General features: G+C 33.1%; 1 long non-coding RNA gene across 1 annotated transcript; it reads left to right on the top strand.

Moving 5' to 3' along the window:
- Nucleotides 1-3585: 3585 nt before the first annotated feature.
- Nucleotides 3586-5397, top strand: LOC136201535 (uncharacterized). The gene is made up of 3 exons (XR_010673894.1): nt 3586-4178; nt 4737-4833; nt 5154-5397. It is a non-coding gene; the product is annotated as an uncharacterized lncRNA (long non-coding RNA).
- Nucleotides 5398-19711: the final 14314 nt, after the last annotated feature.

The raw sequence follows: 19711 nt of genomic DNA, 5'->3' as shown, positions 1-19711 counted from the left end.
CTATGCAGAGCAGCTTCATTCCGGGCAGGCAAATATATGATAAGATCATTCTTATGTAGGAGGTCATCCGCACTATGAGGCATAAAACTGGAACCAAGGGGTTTATGGTTCTTAAGTTGGATCTCGAAAAAGCTAGAGATAGAGTTATTTGGAGCTTTCTGCGGGATACTTTGATGGTTTTGGGTTTGGATGATCATTGGGTTAATTTGATAATGCACTGTATGACTTCATCCTATATGAATGTTTTATGGAATGGGGAGAAACTCGAAGGGTTCAAACCTTCCGGGGCCTTCGACAAGGGGATCCACTTTCCCCATATTTATTTATCCTATGCCTGGAGCGCTTATCTCACATGATTGCTAATGCAATCCAACATCATCATTGGTGCCCTATTCGACTTCCTAATAAAGGTCCCTCTCTTCCTCATATTTGTTTTGCTGATGACATTATCTTGATGAATGAAGCTTCCATTGATCAGGCACTGGTAATTGCTAATGTTCTTAATCATTTTTGTGATGCATCAGGACAATGGGTTAGCCTGGCTAAGTCTCATATCTTTTTCTCTCAGAATGTGACTGTGCTTAATAAACAAAGAATTACTGATATGTTGGGCTATAACCAGACTCATGATTTCGGTATGTACTTGGAGGTCCCTCTTTTTCATAACAGGGTGACCAAAGAGACCTACAAGTATGTGTTTGATCGTGTTCAGAATAGATTGAGTGGCTGGAAAGCTAAATGTTTGAATCTGGCCGGCAGAACTACTCTTATTCGTTCAATCACGTCTTCTATGCCAAGTTATATTTTTCAGTTTGCGCTTCTTCCTCAAAGTATTTGTAATCGTCTTGATTCGTGCAATAGAAATTTCCTTTGGGGTTCTTCTAATGGTATGCAAAAGGTCAATCTTGTCCGATGGGATACAGTTTGTCAACCTCGTGCTGTTGGAGGTCTAGGAATCCGTAAGATGGGCGATTTTAATTTAGCAACGATTGCAAAATTAAGTTGGAAGCTGCTGGTCAATGAAATGGATTGATGTTGTCAAGGCTAAGTATTGCAGAGATTCGTTCTGGGCTTGCCTTGTTTCAAAGTAAACCTTATCATTCCTTTACCTGGAAAGGTATTTTGCGCAGGGCATATGTCCTTCGATTTGGGTTAGGAAAACTTGTTTGTAATGGTCGTAATACTCTCTTTTGGCAAGATATGTGGTGTGGTAATTCCCCTCTTATTCAACACGTTAATTCTCCAATTTCAGATTCCTTGTTTTCAAAAACAGTTACAGATTTATGGCAAGCTGAAGGGGGATGGGACTGGCAGTCGATCTCTTTGCTGCTGCCGATGAGTACGCTCTTCAGTTTGGCTTCTATGGTTATTTTTCCTAATATCAAAGAGGAGGATAAGTGCTTCTGGGTTCACTCTGCTACTGGTGTTTATACGGTGACCTCGTGCCACAAAGCAGCTTTTTCCCCAACTAGTTCTAATGACAGTAAAATTTGGGCGGTTATATGGAAGCTTCAAATTCCAGAAAAGATTTGCATGTTTCTCTGGTTAACAGTTCATGGCAAGGTTCTGTGCAATGCTCAACGGGTTCATAGGAAGATTTCAGATAATGCTCAGTGTCCCTCTTGTTTGCAAACAGAGACTCTTCTTCATCTTCTCCGTGATTGCTCCCGAGCTTCTTCGGTATAGTGTGCTTTCGTCCCTCTCGATCATCAAGTGATTTTTTTCGCTCTCTCGATATCTGAGTGGATAGATGTGAATTTAACTTCAACGACTGTTTATTCGGGCATCTCTTGGCCCATTCTCTTTTTCACCATTATTTGGTGGCTTTGGCGTTGGTGAAATGATGTTGTTTCCAAAAATCAGTTCGTGTAGAAAGTCGAACTTTGTTTATTCTTAACCAGGCTAAAGAGTTTCAGAACGCTTTCTTATCTTTCAGTCAAGCCTCTGATAGGGCTTTATGCACTATTTGGATCCACTGGGTCCCTCCTTCCTCTAGGTGGTTTAAGCTAAAAACTGATAGGACATGTAGTGATAATCCTGGCTTCGCCTCTGTCGGTGGCCTTGTGCGTGACACTCAAGGACTTTGGCAAGCAGGGTTTGTTGTTAATATTGACATATGTACAGCTTTTATGGCTGAGTTATGGGGTCTTTTTTACGGGTTGTAGCTTGCTTGGAATAAAGGCTTTCGCAAAGTGATGGTGGAATTAGATTCTTTATCGGTGCTGCGTTTTATGAGGAATAAGGTCTCGGTTCATCATCCTCACTACTGGCTTATTGAGCGTTGTTTGAAGTTTCGGGATAGGCAGTGGGAGATTCTTTTCACGCATACCTATTGAGAGGGTAACCGGACTGATGACTGGATGGCAAGCTACGCATGGATTTTTCCCCTTGGACATCACGAGTGTGATGTGCCTCCTGCAGGCATTCAGGATATTTTATTTGCAGATCGCAACGGATCGTCTTTGAGCCGTTCTATTCTTCTTTAGCTTTTATTCTTTGTTTTCGTTTGTTTCCTGGACCTAGTGCCCTCCTCCTGATTAAAAAAAAAAGAATTCAATTTCGGTTTAAGTAATTTGGGATTTGATTTTCAGTTTAATTCCATTCCTGTTTAAACTAAACAACTAGCTTATCAAAAGAATGATTTATGACATTTAATGCCTATTCTTTTTTATGATCTAACATTAGCAATTGAGAAATTAAAAGAAAAGAAGAAGAAGAATAATAGAGGTTAGAAATAAGAAACAAAACTCATGTGATTACATCAAATCAAGTAGCTAAAATGTCACAATGAGCTTATCTTAGAAAGCTAGTAGCCATAAATAATTGCAAAAGTGCGAGCCTTAATCTCTGATGGCAACGGTAGCTATATCTCCATTAAAACAAGTAATTCAACTAATTAAATCTGATTAAGACATTAATTGTTTTTGTTCTTCTTTTTTGTCCTCGGATAAATTAATCACTGCATCTACTATGTAATAGTGTAAATACTTTAATATAAGTTTTTTTTTAATACCAAATGACAGGGAGTTCAAATTTTAAAGATTCTATTTGTTAATAAAATGGAAATTCAATACATATCAAGATAGATCTATATCGTTCACATTTGAGTATTTATGTGCGAGAGTGTATCAGATATAATAATTAAAGTTTATGATTTTACTTTATCAATGAGCTTAATAAGTTTTATGAGAATTACTCAAGAGTAAACAGAGATAGCTTGTCAAAAACCATTGGAGTTCACACATAGTAAGCTTAGATTGCTCGATACAAACGCAGCTCCAATATTTTAGAGGCCTTAAACTGCTAGTTTTTACACTCTATTTTTTTCTATAAATTAAATTGAAGTAATTTTTTTTACTGAATCAAATAAATTTTATTGTTAGAGTAAATAAAGTTATTAAGGTCAAAATTTTACAAGATGAAATATATTAGAATAATTAGATTTTATATTCTCTATGTTGTAATATGTATCACTGCTAAAGGTTGTAAGTTTATAGTCCACTTGAGTAAGTATATAAGGTCTAACTAGTTATTTGTACCACTCACTTCTTGAATATAATAAATACATATTTTCTCTTCCTTGTTTGCTTGTTTGATCCATGAAGTGCTTACATGGTATCAGAGCATGGTAAGGAAACAGAGGAAGAAACGCAGATCCAAATCTAAATCTGCAGTACAGGATTCCGCTTATGAAATAGAAGACGATTCAGATGATCAATCTGATCAATACGAAGATACAATACAGGAGATTCCAAATCCAACGACAGAGGAAGCATCAGATTCAGTTTCTAATCCATTTTTTAATATGAATCGAGGAAACAATTCTTGCGGGAATAACGATAATCCAGGAGAAGTATTAGTAAGTACCTATTCACTAATGTCAATTATTTTACTTGGAGTCATGAGATGGAAAGAACATTGATAGTAAAGAAGAAATTTAAATTCCTTTATTCTGATGATCCACCGCACCTAAGAATACTACAACATATGGTGACTGGAAAGAGATTGATTGTTTGGTGATTGCTTGGATTCTTAACTCTATTCACAAGGATTTTTCAGAGTCCTTTATTTTTGCTGCTTCACCAGATCCTTATAGAGAGAACTTGAGCAACGGTTCAGGGAAAACAACTCGCCAATGTTGTTTCACATCAAGCGTCTAATTAGTAACACCAGTTAAGGTAACCAAACTGTTTGTGCTTATTTTACAGACCATTACCTGAATGTTAATCTGGAGCTATAAAAGATTGTGCATGTAATGCTTTTCAAAGAACTCGTGATATGCAAGAAGAAAATATGCTCATGCAATTTCTTACTGGATTACATGAAGGTTATGAACATGTGATTAATCAAATTCTTTTTATGGAACATCTTTCTAACGTGAACAAAGTGTTTTCTATGATATTGAAAAATGAGAAGCAAAAGGAGATCATTATTATAGATAAAGGACTTGAAATTGCAAATTATTCTATGCATAAGATGAATACAACTAATACTGAGAAAAATAGGCATGTTGAATCAAAGAATAATAAAGCAAAGCATTGCAATTACTGTCATAAGGATGGACATGTGAGGCAGAATGTTTTAAGCTCATAGGCTACCCATAGTGGTTTACAGATCCAAAGAGAGGGGAGGGTAGAGGAAAAGGTGGTTGTCATTCCAATTCTAATCATAATAAACCAGTTTCTCGAGCTCACATGGCTGTTAATGACATAAAACCTATGAATCATATCATTCAGGAGGTTTACAGAATGTTGAAGGGAAAGAATCAACGGGCATCGAGTTCTTCATCTTCGAGTGATTTCACAACTTTTACAGGTTTTTCTGGCTTTGATGGTAATGTCTATACTAAACCTTTCTCAGCTTATAAATATTCTGCTTATTGGATAATTGAAAATGGAGCAACTAGCCATATGTGTTCGAATTTGTCATTATTCAAAAGTTATACAATAAGAAAAGGTAAAAGACATGTGATCATGCCAGATGGAAATTCAAAAAATGTTGAACATATAGGAGAAGTTGAGCTATCAACATACCTACTTTTGACAGATGTGCTACATTTGTCTTCCTTCAAATACAATCTATTATATATAAGACAGTTGCTACAACAACTAAAAATAGTTATGGTTTTCTTTTCGAATCATTGTTGCTTGCAGGATTTGAGTACACTTAAGGTTATTGCAGTAGGCTGGATTTCAAAAGGATTGTGCAAACCCGATGCCAGATCATTCACGACTTCAGTTCTGAAGAATAAACAAAATTTCAGTTTGTTTTTTTAACTCCACACAGAAGTTTAGATTTGTGGCATTTAAAATTAGGACATACTTCATGAGACTTTAAATCATATCCGCGATATTTTTGTTAATAATAAAGATGTTGTTTGTGGATTTTTTTCAAAGAGAAAAGCAACATAGAATTCTTTTTCCACTGAGTTCTATTACCACTAGCCAAAAACTACAGTTGTTGCACCTAGATGTCTAGGGTCCTTACAATGTGGTATCAACTACAAATGTTATATATATTTTAACCATCGTAGATGATTATACAAGAGCTACATGGTTAATTATTTTACAACAGAAATCACATGTGTTTAAACTAATAGAGGTGTTTATCATTATGGCAGAAAAATAGTTTGATACATCAGTGAAGCAAGTTAGAAGTGATAATGGCACAAAATTTGTCAATATTGAGTGCAAAAATTATTTCAGGAAAAAGGTATAATACATCAAAAGACTTGTACATATACCCCTGAGAAGAACGAGATTGTCAAGAGGAAACATAAACAATTACTTAATATTGCTCGAGCTCTATTATTCCAATATGGCATATCTATACAGTATTTAGGAGAAGCAGTGTTAGCTGCTACTATAAACAATGTTTTACCTACTAGGATTCTACATTGGAAAATACCTTTTGAACTCTTACACAATAAACCTCCATATTATTCGAATTTTCACACCTTTGGTTGTTTGTATTTTTACATTGATGTTACGCCAAATAAAGGGAAATTTGATACTAGGGATCATCCAACTATTTTTATGGGTTTGGAGTTGGTAAAAAAGGCTACAGAGTTTTGGATGTATAAACAAAAAAAATGTTGGTTTCAAGGGATGTGTTTTTCAAGGATAATATTTTTCCTCTTTATAAAACCAATGGTCATTTACCAGACCTTGATCTATTAAACACGCAACAAAAGACATATCCTATCACGTCTACCCCACCTTTAAGTACATCTATAATTTCTAAATCCTTAGGTACAAAAACACAAAACCCATCTCTTTCCACTCGAACACAACACCTTGAACACTCTCATAGAACTTCCCATCGTGTTATTAAACAATCCAGTTGGTTGAGAGATTTTGTGTGCTCAACTCAAACACCAACACCTACCTCAAACAATAATTCTCTAAAGATCATTCTCAATTCATATCTAATATTTCAGTGGTTAAAGAGCCAAAAAAATTATGATGAAGCTGTTAAAGATCCACGTTGGGTACATGCCATGGAGACAGAGTTAGACGTATTGGAGAAAAATCAGACTTGGAAGTTTGTTGTTTTGTCGCAAGGGAAGAAATGCACAGATTCCATATGGGGTTTTAAAGTAAATTTCAGCCTAATAAGGAGTTTGAAAGATTCAAAGCCATATTAGTGGATACGGGCTATAATCAGACTAAATGTATTGATTACCATGAGTCTTTTAGTCCTGTGGCTAAAAGTGTTACAGCCAGAATGCTTTTGGCCCTTGGTTTAGCCAAACAATGGCCTTTACATTAAATGGATATAAATAAAATAATGCGTATCTACAAGGCTCTTTAGAAGAAGTTATACAAAATGTCCTTTGGGAAGAGTTTGTGAGATTGTTAAATCACTATATAGCCTAAAACAAGCGAGACGCTAATGACGTAAGGAGATTTCAAGTTGCTTGAATTTGGTTTTAGAAGGTCTTTCCATGGTCATTGTTTCTTTATTAAGGATGGTGCTAATGGTATTTCTATTTTTCTAGTAATATATGTAGATGTCATATTAATTAGCAGTTCTATTGAGCAGAATATTATTGATGTTAAAGTTTTTCTTCATCAATTATTCACAATTAAAGACTTAGGACCTGTGAAGTATTTTTTAGGGATTGAAGTTGCTAGATCTGAGTTAGGCATGTTTCTATCTCAAGCCAAGTATATTTCAGACATTTTAATTGATGCTGGAATGAGATACAAATTCAGTATCCAGTCATATGTCTCATGGAATAGTATTAATAGATGATGGAAAACCTTTAGCAAAACCATAAATTTACAGACGTATTGTTGGTCGGTTGTTGTATTTGGGTTTTACATGACCATACATTACTTATGCTAGCCAACAACTGAGTCAATTCATGCAACCATCAACTACACATCATTTGCAGACTGTGGTACATGTGTTGAGGTATCTAAAGGGTACGATACATTATGGCTTATTTTATCAAGTCCAAACAGATGATCAATTACAAATTTCTACTTTTTGTGATGCGGATTGGAGGGCCTGTAAGAACACAAGAAGATCTTTAACAGGGTGCTATGTTCTTTTGGGAAAGTCACTTGTATCATGAAAAATGAAGAAACAAAGTGTTGCAAGTCGGTCTTCCGCAGAGACTAGATATAGAAGTATAGCACAAGCTAGTTATGAAGTTAAATGGGTGAATTACTTATTAGAAGAATTTGGAGTTTAATGCATAAAGCTATTTATGAAGTTAAATGGGTGAATTACCTATTCCTTTGAGGTGTGATAATGAGGATGTTATAGCTATAGTCAAAAATCATGTGTTTCATGAAAAAAAAAATCAAACATGTGGAGATTGAGTGTCATGTTGTGAGAGATTTCATTACTTCGGGTTTTTTTTTTACTCCACATGTTTCATCAAAGGATAAAATTGTGGATTTGTTAACAAAAGCTTTAAGTCATCAATTAGATCTTATATTCTCTTGAGGAGGGAGTAGGGCCGTTCCTGACCTTTTGTAGGCCCGGGGCGAAGAATAAAATTGGGCCCTTTAATACAAAAAATTTTAAAAATAAATTTTCTTTAGAAGTTGAAATAGAGGTTGGTGGACATCCCAACTAGGTTGGCACCCCCCTAACAACCCTCAAAATATGCTAAACAAAATCAAAATTGTTCTAAACCATTAAAGAACGATCTCTATGTCGATATTCTTCATTTTATAACTCTTTCTCAACCCTTGAATATCATCTTTAATTGCCTGCAAAATAAAATATGCAAATAATTAAAAAAAAAAATTTACTTCTCCAAGCATTACAAGAGGTAAAATCATTAATTATAATATCAACATCCATAGTTGCCAAAATTTCTTTCTCAATAGACAAAATTGCTAAACCACTCAATCTTTTTGAACACTTCAAAGTTTTTAATAAATATAAACAATATCGGTAACATAAAAAAAACAATATCTAAAATCAAATTTATCTAAGACATCAAACTTATCTAAAAAAAATAGAACAGCAAAATAAAAAAATCAAAATTAAACAATATCAAAAAAATAATATCAAAAGATCAAATCCAACTTATCTAAACATAGAAAAACATAAATCAAAGCTTCAAAATGATAGAATAGCAAAATCATATAAAAAACAAATCAAACTTATCTAAAAATCAATTTTATCTAAAACATCAAACTTATCTAAAAACACAAATAAAATCAAATTAAAGCACCAAAATCATAAAACATCAAATCAAAAGCAGCAAAATCATTAAACAACTTGAACTAATAAATTATAAATTCATTTTTACTTACCAGAGAAACAAAGGCAGAAACCAAAGGAAGCAGCAGCAGGCAAAACAGGAGAAGACGCAAACGGAAGTCACGGCAAGCAGCAGCAAAATAGAAAAAGAAGGAAGCAAAGAAGACGAAAGCTTTGAAGGAAGAAGAAGACGCAGTCGGCGGTCACAGGAAAGAAAACGCAAGAAGAAGAGCACACACACACAACGGTAGGTTTTCTATTTTTAATAATTATATTTTTTTAATATATATACTGAACTAAAAAAAATTTATTTTGGGCCCTAGAATTCATGGGCCCTGGGCCTGGGCCTTCGCCCCAAAAATCAAGGCCCAGAGTCGGCCCTAGGAGGGAGTATTGAGGTTTAAATTGTACAAAGATGAAATATATTAGAATAATTAGATTTTATATTCTCTATATTATAATATGCACGGTTGTTAACACTTGTAAGTTTCTAGTCCACTTGAATAAGTTTATAAGGTCTAACTAGTTACTTGTACTACTCACTTCTTGAATATAATAAATACATATTGTATTTTCTCTTCCTTCTTCGATTCATGAAGTGCTCACAAAAATAAAGATTGAACATTTGAGATAATTTGCACAGAGCCAAACAATAGTAGTAGTTATATCATTGTTAGAGTAAAGTATAAAAAAATATATATATGGTTTGACCTTTTTGCAAATACAATCTCGTGGTTTAAAAAATTGCAAACATGAGTTTGTGTGGCATGTAAACTTAGGTGTTTTATAAAAAATTGTTATCATAGTTATGTACTCCAAAAGAAAGTGATTTGGAGAAATCAACAAGTTTGATTTGCAAATTGACCTATATATATGACCTGACTTTGCCAATTGATTAAACCATAAGTATTTTTTTACCAAAAAATTTGACTCACAAATCCTTTAACTGCAAACTGCACAAACTAGATATGAAAAGATTGTTTGTTATTTTTATCGATTTTCAATTTCATTTTAGTTTATTACCTTCTTATTTTCTATATATGATTACTATTAAATTCGGACAAAAATTAATAATTATTTATAAACATAAATTTTAACAATTAAAACCTCAATGAAATATAATTTTAATCAGAGGTCCTTATAAATTAGAGCCCATAGATGGACAGATTCCCTTGCAGCTCTATACTCACTATAAAAGAAATCGTGTTGCTGATTGAATGATAAATCTTATCGAATCGGATTATGATGAATGTAGTTTGCCACTTGTAACTATATCTAATAGATTTTGCTCATTTGTGCAGAATATATTTTTTTCACAGTTCATGGAGAAATCTTAAATCATTGGGGCTGTTGATCCGCCTATTTGAGATGCCTACTAACCAGCGAATGAGGATTAATATGAATATAGACATTCCTTAAAGGTGCCAACGCGGTAGTATAGACTCTTAAGGATTACCTTATGATTTGATCGGAAAAAAATATTCTTTGACAGTTATAATTAGTTTTTAGTCTTTCTTTTTCTTTCTTTTTTTTCTAGGTTTTACCCTTCCCATCTAAAAAATGTAAATGGCATGGAAACTTATTATATAAATAAAACAGATAGGGTTTTTTTCCCATCAACTGATAGAGTTATCTATAAATATATAGAGATTTTTTTCCATAAACTGATAGAGTTATATCCTTCATCTGATCCGGATAATTTAATGGGAATAAGCAGGATCGTCCGATCTCAACCAAGAATTATCCTATAAAGATATTTAGAGTATCATCTGGCCGCCTGGATCAATTTTCATCTTTTGGAGAGCTGTTGGATCTTGTGAGGTGGTGAGAACACTCGAAGTTATAACAATTAGGGGTTCTCATGACCAATCAGAGGACGGTATACATGTGTGATGAGTCACTAGTACACACATTTACCAAGATTATAGCATCTACCATTGATTCCAATATATATATATAATTATTTATTTATTTTGGTAGATAAATATATATATATAATTAATTAATTCAAAAATCTGAAAGGACAATAATATTGATAGTGTAGTTGCAATCAATTACTGACAGATTGAGAGACGTAGAAAATAGAGAGAAAAATGTCTGGAAACAAATAAATTGAATAAGAAAAAACAATAAATAATTTTGACATTTATATGCATGCATATATCATTATCAATGAAAATTTACGCATGTATATATAAGATATTATGCATGCAAATACAAGAATTATGTTTGGTTTGTTATATTTATATAATTAAAACAAAGTTGAATTTTGGTATAATAGCCTTTAATGTTGGGGGGTGAGCTGTGTTGTAGGGTACATATGTTGCCTTTCAAAGTCTCTTACCACATGCATATGCCCTAACAATATTAATTCTATTCTTTGACTCATATATATAATTAATTAAATTTTGCATATATATATATATTATAAAAAATTGATTAATTAATTAAATATTGCATGCATGTGCCAAAGTCTTGATTTTGAAAAAATTACAATGAACTGGACATTAATTAATTGTGTTCAGATTTTCATTTGGAAGTTCCATATGTGACCACATATTCCTATGCTACTTCGTGTGTACACACATTTTCCACATTTATAATTTATTGCCATATCAGAAACTTAGAAATATTAAGATATATATACATGTCTTTTTTAGAATAGATTTATATTCATTTCCAAATTATATATATATATATATATAATGTGTGTAATTTTTCTCTTAAATTATTATTTTTTAGCAATTAATAATACATTTGATTAATTAGTTTCTTGAAATTTTTTAGCATACACTCGGTACACGGATAACGTGATGTGATGGACTAATAATTTGATGACACGTTAAAATTAACGTTTAGAGTTAAGTATTTATATTTTAAAGTCTATAATTTTATATAAATATTTAACTGAAAATATTTAATTAATTATCTACACATACACATGTTAATATTTTATTGGTAAATGTGCCATGTACAATTAAATTAGGCAAAAATCATCATTACACTCCTGATATTTCATTTTTTGGTTTATTAAGCCCTTGATCTTTTATTTAGATACATTAAGTCCCTGATCATTTATTTTTGGTCTCATTAAGCCCTTAATGACCAAATTAGTAAGTTATGAATATTTAATTCTGTTAACAGATTGTTATTCATTGCACCTGCATTTGAAATTTGTATTTTTTCATTGTATGAATGTAGTTTTGGATGAGTAATGTGTCTGTAGAAAAACTGTAACAACCTTAATTCAAACTATAAAAAATATTTTTTTTAATAATTTCAAATACAGATGAAGTTAATAACGTAATTTTAACAGAATTAAATGTTTATAACTTACTAATTTTGTAATAAATGGCTTAATGAGACCAAAAATAAATGATCAGGGGCTTAATGTATTCAAATAAAATATCAATGACTTAATGAACCAAAAAATGAAAGATCAGGGACCTAATGATGTTTTTTGCCATTAAATTATTGGTCTGGACATGGATGACATGATATGTCAAAAATATATAGTAAAATATCTTTTTTCTTTTAGTAAAGATTGGATTAGAGGCTAAAATATCAGGCACGTCTCTGAGCATGGGCAGGAGGGGCGCCTGTCCAGCGCCCAAGGATCAGAAGGGCCCCAATTATAGTAATGTATTAGTACCTATTAAATTATACTTGATTAAATTCAAAAAAAAATTATAGTTGATTAAAAACGTTGGCATTAGATTCTTTCTAAATAAAAAACGTTGGAATCAGTTATTAAATAGTCTTTCTAAATTCCCTAATTTATCTCGGATTCTTTCCAAATTTCCTAATAAAAACTTTGGGCATCAATTCCCTAATTTATCTCAAAGTATTTCTATAATTATCTTTCCTACCTATCAATCCCAACAAAAATTTATAATTTATCTTTCCCTTTTTTAATCACACTCCAATCCCAAAGAATATTAAACAGTAATATTATCCTACATCCTCAGTTCCTCTTCTCAATTCATCAGCTATATAATCAATTTTGTTTTCTAATCATCTCACTGTGAAACTTCCAATTACTAATAGCTTTTTTTTGTTGTCTTTGAGAAACTCTATCAGATTCTGATTTACTCGGTCTTCAAAAGAAGTTTGGGAAAAACGTATCAAAATCTTTCAATTTCAAGAACTTATGCGCTAAACATCGTTAAATGATGTGATTTTCAAATTTTGTTTTTCATTTTTTTGTTATCATGCTTTGTATCGTAAAGAGCATAAAATCTATTAGAACTATTTCATAATTTATTAAATTTAAGAAATTTACTTCTAGAAATGCTCATAGATTTTGTAGAAGAAATTGGGTACTTAAAGCAATATAAAATGTTTTTATTAGATATTTTGTTAAATGTAACAAGAAAAATATCATTTTTAAGTAATCTTCTTTTATACAATTTACTTTTCTATTTTTTTTATTTCCACTTATTTATTAGGGCCCCATTTGGTATTTGCCCCCGGACCTCTAAAATCTCAGGATCGGTCCTGTAAAATATCTTTTAGTTTCTTAAATACCATTTAGATTACCCTTTCTTTAGTTAAAGATGGGTCGATTGCAAGGAGAGTCACCAAACATTCCAACTAGGATGACATTTTTGAAACCTCCCAAAGCAGAGCCATTTGTATTAATCTTTATCTAACCACTCGGAAGAAGGTGGCACCGAACCTCCAAAATTTTAGGTATAAGAGATGGCTTCCATAGAGAGAAAATTGATCGAAAACATGAAATTCAAATGTTGAATTGAACATAGTCCGGAGGATTCTGCCACAATCCACTCTGCAAGTAATATGACACTCTCGCAGAAAAGAGAACTAAGATTCTTACCATTAGCAAAATTGTAAAAATTGATAGACACCATTAATTTTGATGATGTGATAAAGGATATATTTGTCTATTTTTATCTAAAACATACTATATCTTAAGTTGATAGTCAAGATTAATTCAGATTTATCTTGAAGCAAACCTCTTCCACTCGATATTTTAATCGCAACTATATTTTTATTTTCATGATTTGAAATTGGTTGAATAGTTAGCATTATTCATAATCTTGATTAGCTAGATCACATGTTTATGTTTGTGTACAAAATACTAGCTAGGTTCCTTATTATGGATAGGATCATATGACACACGTAGCCAGGCACGTGTATAAAAAAAATAGGTTTCTGAAAATTGTATGTTTAGACAAAATTCCATGATTTAGGCATACAATGGAGTGGCCTCAAAATGGTGAAAGTAGGTAGTTTAATTAAGTTAATAGATGGCTTGTTTCATTGAATGGCGCCTCTAATCAAGTCAAAATATCTGTTAGTAAAAATTATGGATTTTATTAGGGATTTTCGGTTACTATTCCCATGTTGTTGTCTTCTTACGCCGTGATCGATTCCTAAGAACACTCTAATGATCACGTTAGTATAAAGAAAATAAGACGGAAATAAATTGTGCAACAAAGAGAGAAATCGAAATCATTTACCATTATTGAAGTCCTTTTATTTATAGAGGTTGAGCGATTGGTCTAATTCGAAATCCTTTACCGTTAATGAAGTCCTCTTATTTATAGAGGTTGGACGATCGGTCTAATGACTAAAGTGCCATTGCACACTTGGCCAAGTGGCCTTTCCCTCGTTGGGCCTTCTTTTGCATTAGCAGAAAAGGATTGGAATCAGTAGGTTAAGCCATAGGTCCATATTCCTCATCAATTAGTCCTCTCCTAGCGGTAGCGTTCACAACTCTTGTTGCATTTGTGACGAAATGCGACAATTTCCGTCACAAATGCGACAGCAATTGAGGAAAATTGAGAAAAAATTGTGGAAAATAGAGGAAATTGAAACGATACCATTACAGATGAAGAAAGAGGCAAGACCAATGAGAAAAGAAAGCGTATAAGCTAAAAACATACCATTTCTACGGGAAATTGAACATAATACGTCAATAATCTCAAAAATCGATAATGATTGGTATTAGAAATTGAAGAAGATAAACCGAAGAAGAAGAAGACCGATGATTGAATAGAACTAAGGGTAATTTTGTCCAAAATGGTTGAAAGTGTCTAATTTGGTAAGATGGAAGTAAAGTGGGTTAGATATGTAAAATACCCCTCTTAATTGGGCTATATTTGTAATTAGCCCTTGAATGGCGCCTCTAATCAAGTCAAAATATCTGTTAGTAAAAATTATGGATTTTATTAGGGATGTTCGGTTACTATTCCCATGTTAATGTCCTCTTACGTCGTGATCAATTCCTGAGAACACTCTAATAATCACGTTAGTATAAAGAAAATAAGACGAAAATAAATTGGTAATGAATGCAACAGAGAAATCGAAATCCTTTACCATTAATGAAGTCCTCTTATTTATAGAGGTTGGACGATTGGTCTAATTCGAAATCCTTTACCATTAATGAAGTTTTCTGTCTAATTTGAAATCCTTTACCATTAATGAAGTCCTCTTATTTATAGAGGTTGGGCGATTGGTCTAATGACTAAAGTGTCGTTGCACTCTTGGCCAAGTGGCCTTTCCCTCGTTGGGCCTTCCTTTGCACTGGCAGAAAATGATTGGAATTAGCGGGTTGGGCCATAGGCCCATATTCCTTATCAATTAGTCCTCCCCTAACAGTAGCGTTCGAACCATTTGATGTGAGGCTGGAAAGAAAAGTAAAGTGTGTTGGATGACATTGCTGAGATGTTTTGTTCCATCATTGTCCTCTTCTAGAAAACAAGCAGTAGTGTCATGTGTCTTGTGTGAAGTTGTCATTGATGGCTACCTGATGATGAAGCGTGTGTATTATAGGGCATGTGTGATTTAAGAAGCAGGAAAAGATGGTTTTGTCATAGTGACATGTGGACCTAGTTGATATAATTAGTAATAATGATTGTGACTATTTGACTTCTCACTTTTATCAATAAAAGGGAAAAAAACTCCCCGCTCAACAAATTTCGCCCATTTGAACTCTTTTCTAGAGCAAAACATAGAAAATTGCTTATCCACATCAGATCATTATTCACCGTGAAGGTATTCCGCACGATTACTGCAAAGAGCGTGCCGCAAAGAAAGCGAGTTTAGTCCTTCGTAAACGTTGCTTTTAAAAAAATTCTTGGTTTCATTTTGGCGTGCTTTTAGGTGGTGAGGTTGCACTGGCTACGGAGCATGTCTGCTAAGTATATCAATAATATGACCTAGAAGGAGGAAAATCATTCCATAAGGTAATAACTGAACATAAACCACAATAAATTCATTTCCATCGTTGTTATAACCATCATTAATGAGTTGATTAAGATAAGGCAAGTGCATCTCCATTTTGCCAAGTTATGGGTAATCTCGGGCCAATTCCACCAGCCAGTCCGTTGTTTGGGACGAGTCTTGAGATTTTTCTTCTTCCAAACGATTACCTATTCTCCTTTATCTTTGTTTTATTGGTTTTGTTTCTTATGGAGCAATAATTTCGGAGTCACTAGAGGAGGTTAGATCAACGATAATGAGCGTCTTTGGATTGCGAGAATTCTTCCTTCTCAAAACTTCCATATAATAAATGAGGAAGTCAAGGAAAAAGCGAACTTACATATTTCTTGAAGCTTGAAAGAAATGGAGAGTTGGGAAGGAATGCAAAGATATGAAAAGAAGAGAATGTGTCACCTTAAGCCTCCTTTTATAGATTCGCTTGCCAGATGGTGAAGTGTTGCCTTGAATGGAGATCCTTAGAAATAATGCTTCTTGGAGCTTGGAGAGTTTTTCTGTGTATTTAATCCTAGGTAGGGCGTCCATCGACGTGTGTTGTGTTTCCTATAGAAAAGGGAAAATGGTAAAAAGGACAGTTGCAAAAGGAAGATACCATGTTTCATAGTAGATGACTTCATTTTCGAGGAGCACGATGGGACGTCTCACCTACCAGTAGAAGGGAATCAGATACATTAAAAGGAAAATCATATCGCACTTGTAGGATCACCCACGTTCTGTTCGAGAAAATAATGGACCCTTGTCAAAGCTTTAAAAGTGTTTTAGATCATTGATGGTCGAAGCCCTAAAAAACTTCGGAAGCCGAAGGGGGGACATTTGATATCCTGCAATAAATTGAATGTACATGCATCGTCATCTGAATAAATTCGTGACATACGATGCAAAGAGAGCCTTCGAATCAAATCATGTAAGGATGAATAAACCATCGGGACACGTGCACTGATGAGAGGCATTTTGAATCCTCCCCGAAATAGGATCCCCAAGTTACGCCTAGGATTTAGGGATTTCAATTTGGATATATTATATTTTTCTAAATTACATCTGTCATTCAGGAGCCGACATTTGTCCTGAAGAGAAGTTGGGACGCACATCTTAAAGTGACTATTGGAATCCTCCCTTACACTTATAAATATATACACAAAATCACACACTCAAGGTATATACACACCCATTGCAATTCTCGCTTAATTGATTTGTGGTCACCTTTTTAAACTCTACTAACTCAAGCATCAAAGTGGGGTTGTCAATCACTGGTTTCTCCTTAATCCTTTTCCAGTCTTACATTAGGTATACGCAGAGACAGCTCCAGTATTTTAGAGACCCTAAACAGCTCTCATACTCCATTTTTTAAAAATTTAAATTTAATATATATGAAATATAATTAATTTTTTATTCTTGTAACTAATTGAAGATCAAACTTTTTACAGAGAATAAAATAATTAATTATTATATTATTGTTAGATTAAGTACAAATTTATTCATATGGGTATAAGGTAAAAATTGGTTTAACTATTATGTACAAAACAATCCAGTTTCAAGCATCATTAATGAAAGATGAGTTTTTGTTTCATGTGCAATTCTATGTTCTGGTTATCTTTCAACCTCTAGCATTTTGACTACGCAATAAGTCTTTTCATTACCGAGAAAAAAACTCATCCTTCCTTAATGACGTTGAAATAGTATCGTTCTAGTGAATCTTAGGTTTAAAACTATACTACTGTGTATATAGATGCTAAATTTGCTTTGCTTCAATAACCATATGACTAAATTTGTAACTCATTTCTATTATTGTTAAGAAAAAAGTTGTGAAATAAACTTTCAAGCCCCTTGTTGTGATATGGACTCCACTAGACATAGGAAGAATTCTAACCAGCAATACAACACTACTCCCCAAATTTAGAAGTTCTTATATTAAGCAATCGTTCTTCTATGTCACTTGGAGGATCCTGGACACATATATTGTGACCTCACTAATAATTAAAATAGTGGGACCCTATATAATAATTGTGGATTCATATTATACATGTCAAAATATGTATGAGATGTTCTTCATATGACATGGAAAACCAGATGCTTATAATAATTTCCATAAATTCAGTCGTATCATATGTATGGTATCTCGTGGTAAAAAAAAGGTCATTTAAATTCAGTACTCTGTTACAAGTGGGATACCTTTAGGGTGGAATTGTCCTTGTTAGTTATTGAATACCAAAAGCAATTTATTTGATTGTAATCTTTTAAAAGAAGAAAATAGAGAGACAGAATAAAACAGTCTTAACGATATTTTAATGTTGATGGCAGAATCTTTTACAAGGAAGCTGTAAGTTTACATCAAAAAAGGCCTTCATCACCTCATTCTAAACATCTCGGCCCACCTCATTTTCTTTTCAATTTATGGCAATCATATTTTGATACCAAAGCTTCATAAATCATTGTGTTTTTTTTTTCTTCTCTATTTTCTAATATAGACAATAGATTAAAATATTTTGGTCAAATTTTAATAAAATATCTTTCAAGAACAATAACAAGGGCTTTTTCCAATATTTGTATAAGAAATACAAGATATTTATAAATATAAACCAAAAAGAATGGAAGATTAAAGATCAGTTTTTTTCACATGCTCCTGTTTGTTGTTGCTGTTGATATGTAGCAGATATTAGTTAATTTTTCTATAAAAAAAAAGCAGTTGTTTTGATACTTAAGACGAACTTGATGATTTTTATCGTAAATCAAAGAGTTTATTCACTAGCTAAACTAGTAGGAGTTAATCCCAAGATATAGGTATAAAAACCTTACTCACAAAGAGAAATATTGTTTGATCGATAAAAGTTAATCATCCTTACAAAATAGTGGGTTTTAAATACTTGGCCTAAAAGAAAAACTATGGGTGTGAATGCCCTATCCTAGGGTTACAACACAAGAGGACAATAAAGATAAATGAGGGAAAAGATGGGATGGTACAATGGCATAGATAGTAAATAGGACAAAACCCGATTGATCGTCTCCTTAGGGAGGAAGTAATGTTGGACTCCTTCACAATGAAGCAAACCCATTGCATGCGATAAGAAATGATTCGCCAGTGTAAGCTTCGCCGGTGATGTATCCACCTTTTAGGTTCCGAGATTCGCCTTGTGATCCTTATTGCCTTTAGTGGAGCATCTACCAGGTCTTTTTCTTTTAGGGGATCCAGAAAGGATGTCCTCATCATGTTTCGAATTTTTACCAAACGTTTTTTTGTCTTCTGTATAGTTTTAAAAGGTAAAAAGAGCCTAAAAATAGAGAGAAAGAAAGTTAAAAGTTGAAAAAGAATTCGATGTTATATCAAACTACCATAGCAGTTTCAGTTTCACCAAGGTGAAACTTGCTCAAACCCCAAAGATCATGCCAAAACACTACTTCAAAGTTACATCAACCTTCCACATCAATTTCACTAACATTTCACTGAGTTTCACCAATGTATTTTCATATATATTCGCCGTCACTTTCACCAATGTCTATACTTTCTGTAATTTTCTCATAAAAAATCATCTCAAAGATCTCATGTTAAATGACATTTTGATTAGAAGTATTTCTATAGAACAGAATGTAACTACTGTTCTAAATCGAAATCAATTCATGTTGCCATTGATGAAATTTTCCCTACAAATCTCTAACTTGTGATTAAAACTTTACCTTTCCAGCTAATTATGAAAGTGAAGTTGGTAGCACTCAAGAAAACTACCCAAATAAAAGAACAGAGAAG

The sequence above is a fragment of the Euphorbia lathyris genome, chromosome 7 (genome assembly GCF_963576675.1).
Source record: "Euphorbia lathyris chromosome 7, ddEupLath1.1, whole genome shotgun sequence".
NCBI lineage: Eukaryota > Viridiplantae > Streptophyta > Magnoliopsida > Malpighiales > Euphorbiaceae > Euphorbia > Euphorbia lathyris.
The sequence above is the reverse complement of the archived record's forward strand: the minus strand, read 5'-3'. Positions and strand labels throughout refer to the sequence as shown.